The sequence below is a fragment of the Solanum pennellii genome, chromosome 5, assembly GCF_001406875.1.
Source record: "Solanum pennellii chromosome 5, SPENNV200".
In the NCBI taxonomy this organism is placed as follows: domain Eukaryota; kingdom Viridiplantae; phylum Streptophyta; class Magnoliopsida; order Solanales; family Solanaceae; genus Solanum; species Solanum pennellii.
In genome coordinates this window covers 37,271,136-37,278,727 of record NC_028641.1, presented here as the reverse complement: position 1 = coordinate 37,278,727, position 7,592 = coordinate 37,271,136, and positions in this window count along the sequence as shown.

Sequence of the window (7,592 nt, the reverse complement as noted above, 5' to 3'; positions counted from 1 at the left end):
ACAATATTCAAATATATTAAATAAGAGTTCATGTACTTACTTCAATGAGAAAGAGTAAAATCCGAAATAGTCCCACAAAAAGTCTAGTGATTATCAAGAATCTCACAATACAATGTTTACCAATACGGAGTTTAACAATCTAAGAGTCTCACAATCTAAGAGTCTAACTAATACTACCGAGTCTAACCTCAAAAACGAGGTTTTTCGAACTATTTATAAAAAATAAAAACCTAATTAAACAAGGACTCTGTTTGTTGGAAATCTGCCAAAAAACGCGGCTGGGGCGACGGACCACGCGACGGATCGTCGTGGTCACAACGGACCGTCATGGACTCCGTCGTCCCATACTTATGCAATTTCTTCTACTGCTCTTCTTCATTACCCTCGACGGCAAGTATGACGGACCGTCATAGGCACAACGGTCCGTCGAGGGCCTTCGTTTCAAAACACTTCAACTCTTGGAATATGGGTACTGGGATCACTTCTCTGAACTTCATGACGAACCTGCAGGACGGACAGTCATAAGCACGACGGACCGTCACATGCTTCGTAACCCCACACTTGGTCAGACTTCCCCATCTTCCTTCAGCAGCTTCACTACGCTGCCACCTACGGACCGTCACAAGCACGACAGACCGTCATAAGCTCCGTAGGTGGTCTCTTCTGCATTTCTTCGCTCAAAATCTCCGCATTCATCTTTGGACTGATTTCCTGCAAAACAAAGAGAAACTTATATAAAAATTAGCACAAAAAGACTTTCGGACACACTAAACTTAAGGAAAAAGTATTAATTATACCGTGAAACCACGGTATATCAGCAGGTCGTTACAAACACGTAGTAAACTTTAAAGGACATCTACTTTCTTTGTATCTTATTTTGTAACATTATTTATTAAAAATGAGCTTCAAACATTCAAGGAAGTTATGTTGTCTATGGAGTCAACCTTTAAGAAAGAAGCAGTCAATAGTGAGATTAATTCAATCTTAAGCAACTATACTTGAGAGTTGGTTAATCTTCCTCCATGAAACAAACCATTGGATTTGAAATGGACTTTTAAAAGGAAAATGAAAGCTGATGGAAATATTGATAAATAAAAAGCAAGACTTGTCATTAAAGGCTTTAGCGATTAAAAAAATGTCTTGACTATTTTGACACATACCCATTAGTGACTAAAATTACAATAATTAGAAGCGAATTCACCTAGCTAGAGTAATGGTCTTTAAATTCATCAAATGGATGTAAGAAAAGTCTACTTAAATTGATATTTAAAGGAATTTAATTGCATGGGACAGTGTGAGGGCTTCGCAGTTCCTATTAAACAAAAGAAAGGGTAAAAAACTGTTAAGTCACTTTATGGACCAAAACAAACACCCAAACATGGCAAATTAAGTTTGACCAAACCATATTGGCAAACTGATTTACATTCAATAAATATGATAAATGTATTTACATTAAAGACTCTCCAAAAAGAGAGGTCATTCTATGCCTATATGTGGATGACATGTTGCTAATGAGTAACAACATTGCTAACATAAATGCTACTAAGCATGTTCTCCCTAATAAGTTTGGTGTGAATGATCTGGGAGTTTCCAATTTTAAATTAGAAATTAAAATTCATAAAATTAATCACGATCTAGCACTGTCTCAACCTTATTATATTTGAAAGGTATTTGAAAAGTTTAAGTACTTGAACTTCAAAAGTGCAAAAAATCAATTAATGTGAACCTTAATCTCGCTAAGACTAAAGGTGAAAGTTAGTTCACATAAATTATGCCAAAGTGTTGGAAAATTTGATGTTATGAATTGTACACGACCATACATAGCCTAAGTTATATGTGAACTGAGTTAATACATAAGTAATCTCAGTTGAAATCATTGGATGGCAATGAAAAGGGTTCTAGTTACTTGGTGACACTTAAAAATATGGTTTGCATCACAACAAATATCCAACAACTGTTGAAGGACATAGTGATGAAAATTGAATTATTGGGTCAACTGAAACTAAATCTACGATTGAATATATTTTTCGCTATTGGTAGAGGAGCAATATCTTCGAAATCATCCAAACAAACCACCTTACAATGGAGTCTGAATTCATAGTCTTAGACAGGGCAGGTGTAGAAGTTGAATAGCCCCAGAACTTTCTAGAAGATATTCCATTTTGGACCAAATGAATAGCCCTTATATGCATACATTGTGATAATCAAGTTGCAATAGAAAGGTGAAGGAGTGTTATGTATAATGGAAGTATCATCATATAAAACTAAGACACAACTATTTTATATAACTATTTTCTAGGGAAATTATCACAACTGACTTTGTAAAGTCAAAGAATAATGTGTCTAATCCACATACTAAAGGCCTAATTAGAGAGGGAGTTAAGATATCATCGACGAAATACGACTATGAATGAGGACTAGACATCATGGCAGTAACTCTACCTAGAAGATTAGAGATCCCCAAAACCTAGGTTCAAAGAGATCAAATAGGCATAGATGGCAGTTCGACATTATCAAATATTAATTAGTGATTCATTCTCATGATGAGACAATGTTCAGTAACAAGGATAAAGGCATTAGAAATTTTTAGTGGTTTCTAAGTTTGATACAGGGTATATCAAATGGTGTGTCTATGGCACAAGAGGTTTAAAAATTACTTTTGTAAATGTGAAGTAGAATCGTGCAAGACTGGTTCTCTTCGCACTTATAAACCAAGAGAGGTTCATGGTTGAAATGAACGAAACTATGAGAACCAAAAATAGTCCAAGGTTTGATTGTGTGACTTATATTGTCTAGGTATACACAAAATTTTGACGGTTCAAATATATCAAGTCTACTGATTGACTGAGTATATTTTAGTATACGTTTAGTGTGAAAATCTCAAACAGAAAGCTACTTACCAAGATACAATTAATCCTTACTCACAAGAAACATATGTTTTTCATGCATATGTTTTAACAATAGTCATTATCCATTCATGTGGGGGATTCATGGGTTAAAGTTACGTGTAAATGAGAAACTTCACATATGTGGGGGGAACCAATTGGAGGGAAAATAAAAAGTCATTTCTCATATTTTGGTAGAAGAAAGGAAAAGGTTTGTCCTTATATTAGGAAACACGTTCTCTAGATCTTAAGGGTTAAGTAAAAGTACCCCTCTCATTGTCGTCATCGCTCGCTCGGTCTCGGTCTTAGCTTCAGGTTTGGCTTCAACAAATGATATGATTTAATTGATAATTTAGGTAAAATTATTTAATCAATCTCATTAATTAATGTTATTTTTCCTTAATATTAATTCAAAATTAGAAATTAAATAATTAATTAGCGGAATTAATTTGTATTCGCACACAGGATTGATTTGAAAATTCACGTAACGCAATGATTTGAAATTCACTCAGAAGGGATTTGTTCCTTCTAAGAAACACTTCTTTTTTCAAAAGTTGCCACCATTATGAACATACATGTATCTTTTGAACAGGTATGTTCACACCCATAGATTGGCTATAAATAGAGAAGTTTTCTCTCAGTTTTCGACAAATGATCGATTGTGTCTGTGTGTTATCACGTTTTTGTCTTTTTGAGTTTGTTGAAATTATTGAAGTTTGAGGTACTACTATTTCTTGAATGTTTGATCGGTTTTATCTTGGGAGAAACTAATCTACAACCTCCGGTACTTGAGGGGTATAATTTCTTAAGTACACCCAGCGAATTACGTGGATTTAGATTATTTTAATTAATGTCTTTCTATTATTTATTAAGTTTTACTAATTTGAATATAGGAGATAACAAATTCACTTTATGTTGATATAAAAAAATATACAAAGTGCACAAAAAGTGAGAAGAAAGAGTTTTTTTTAGTTAAAAGAATGTGTTTTTTTGGTGGAGTTTTGGACTACTCAACTCTTGTTAAGAACTATTGAGTTATATTTATAGTTTTATAAGGCTATTGCAACTTGGAGGTGTTACTGTTAGCATGTTTGTTAATGCTGATATGGTCCGTATTTCATGGACCCATTATCTCACTAATGGGAAGGTAGTTAACTACCCATTATCCCACTAATGGAAAGGTGGTTAACTACCCATTATCACACTACATGGATCCACCATCCTACTACTCTAGTGGTTGGTAACTTCCTATAACCTCTTAACCCTTGTTGATGGAAGCACAGTTATAAATATGTCGTTTGGTTCAAAGGTCCCTAAGAACATTTCTTCTAAAAACTCAATACCATCTAAGAGTGAGGTTTTGAGGCTTAGAAGATATTTGAAGAAAAGAAGAATTGTAGACTTCGACTATATCGCTAACAATGGCTGGAGGTATATCGATCACACTATATTTCTGTTGCGCCATTGCTCTATCATGTCTTACATTTGGTATCAGAGCCATTGAATTTTCCCTGCTTTGTTAGTTGTCGGATTCTCTAAAATCTCTCAAAATGCTTCTTAAAAATTCAAATCTTATTTTGAAATTTTTGAAAACATTTTCTAATAATGATAGGTAAAGACATTGTTGTTTTGTTGCATTATGTTCAACAATAAATGTTATATATGATTTTGAGTTAATATTTAGTGATTCATATAATTTTATTTAGATTTAGCGACATCAATATTAATAAAATGTTATTATATAGTATATTTTGGATCACTTAAAGTAATAAATGTCTAAGTGATCTAGAATTTATTTATTTGAAGTTTAGCCAAAACATCTCTAATTGAATAAAATTTTAAAGTTAAGGATCACATAAAGAAATTATTAGACATTAGAATTGTAATTAATTATGCATGATATGATAACTTAATTTCTTTATTGTTAAGTTGTCTAATTAATTAAGATGAAATATTAAATACTTTTCATAAATACCCATAGGAATTATGAATGAGAGTTTAATAGTTTGTCATAAAGATAGTAATCATGCTATTAAATCGATAATTTTATCATAAATATGAATCTAATTGAATTAAAAATTTATCCCCACAGGCAATTTTTATGTCAGTAGATTTAATTTTATATTACTTGCCTCAAATGTATGTCAAATTTCTCTGATATTTGAGAATATTTCCGAACTGAATGGTGAGAACTATAAGATTTGGAAGGAGAGAATTCTCCTTCACTTAAGGTGTATGGATATTGATTATGCTATCAGGAAAAATGAGTCACCTATTAATGAAATCAGCATCCAAGATGAGATTTTTCTTTTTGAACAATGGGAATGCTCTAACTGTTTGAATGTTCTGTTCATTAAGACCAAAATCTGTGCTGGTATTCGTGGTTCTGTCAAACAACATAACAATGTCAAGGCATTATTGAAGCTTATTGATGAACAGTTTGAGATTTCAGATAAGGCACTTGATAGCACCTTAATTATGAAATTCTCATCAATGAGGCTCACTAGTGTGAGAAATGTGCATGAACACATTATGAAAATGCGAGACTTAGTGGCTCAACTAAAGATTCTTCAGGTGGAAATGTTTGAAACATTTCTTGTGCACTATATCTTGAATACTCTACATGCACAGAAGTTCCTTTTAAGATCTATTATAACACACATAAAGACAAATGGTCTATTAATGAACTCATGGCCATGTGTGTTCAAGCGGAAGGTCAACTACTGATGGAAACAGGAGAAAGTGCATTCATAATTACTCAAGGAAAGAAGACCAATCAAGCAAATAAAAGTTATAGAGGAAAGGCACCACTTGAAACTGACATCAAAAAAGAAGTCAAGTGTTGCCTTTGTAGAAAGAAGGGGCACATAAGGCAGCAGTGTCTCAAGTTTCAAAAATGGCTTATTAAGAAAGGTACTTCTATCACTCTTATTTACAATGAAGCTAATATGATTGATGTTTATCATAACATGTGGTGGATTGATTCTGCTTCTACAATCCATAATATGAATTCCTTGCATGATTTAAGAAACATGCGGAAGCCAGTGGGAGCTGAGCGAAGCATCTATTCTTGAAACAAAATGCAGTCGCATGTGGAAGCTATTGGGACATGCAATTTAGTTCTTAGTAGTAGTTTTATTTAGAGTTATAAAAGACCTTTTATGTTCCTAATTTTTCTAGGAATTTAATTTCAGTATTAAGACTTGTACCTTCAGGATATTCCTTTTTTCTAGAAGGTGATTCTAAACTATTTTATAAATCTAAACTTGTTGGATATGGTACATTGTCTGATGGTTTTTTCTCTCTTAATTTACAAAATGATTCCACTCATACTTTTATGCATGTACAAACTGGCACTAATTGATGTGTTATACATGAAGATTCCTCTATCTTATGGCATCGGAAATTGGGACATATCTCCATCGATAGAATTAAGAGATTAGTAAATCATGGAATACTTAGTACTTTAAATTTTACTGATTTTGATACTTGTACAGACTGCATTAAAGGCAAGCAGACCAACAAGTCAAAGAAAGGTGCCAAGAGGAGTTGAACCGTATTACAAATCATACATTCAGAGATATGTTGTCCAGACATATGCATATGGTCAGAAATACTATATCACTTTTGTAGATGATTACTCATGATATATGTATCTCTACATGCTTCAGAATAAGAGCGAAGCATTAAAAGCCTTTAATGTTTTCAAAGCTGAAGAACAGAAACAAATTCGAAAAACAAATTAAGATTGTGAGAACCGATAAATGTGGTGAGTATTATGGTAGATATACATAAGATGGACAAGCACAAGGTCCGTTTGCGAAGTTTCTTCAACAAAATGAGATTGCCTAATATACTATGTCTGGTTCTCCGAATTAGAATGGTGTAGAATAATGAAGAAACCAAACATTACTGGACCTGTTCCGTAGTATGTTTAGTAGTTCTAAGCTACCTAAGTCATTATGGATTGAATCTCCTTAGACAACAGTGTATATATTAAACCGAGTTCCGATCAAGGTTGTTCCAAAGACACCTTTTGAGTCATTCAAAGGTTGGAAACCTAGTTTGACACATTTACGTATATGGAGATGCCCGTTTAAAGTTAGAATTTACAACCCACAAGAAAAGAAACTGGATCCTCGGACCATTTGTGGATATTTCATTGGATATGTCGAAAGGTCTAAAGGATATTCTAATGTCCATCTAACTGTACTAGGATTGTGAAATCAAGAAATGCAAAATTTCTTAAAAATTAGTTTGTGGGAGTGATCAATTTCTATAACAGATCAACCTTCCACTTCAAGTCAAAAATTAATTGTTGTACATAATATCCCTCAAGTTCAATTGGGTATTGAGCAACCAATCAATGAGATTCCAGAAACTGCTGCAAATGTGCACATAGATCAAGTTGTTCAAGAAATTCCTGAAATTATTGAACAACCAGTTGCTCAACATGATCCACAGGAAAATGTTGGTGCAACATTGAGAAGATCTACTAGATAAAGAAAATCAGCAATTCCTAGTGACTTCATTGTATATTTGCAAGAATCTGACATTGGAGTTGAAAATGATCCTAAATATTTTTCACAAGACATGAATTCTAAAGAGCCTGAATTATGGTACAATGCCATGAGAGACCAAATAAGTTCTATGAAAAGTAACGAGGTCTGGGATCTTTTCGATTTGCCTAATGGTGTTAAAACTATT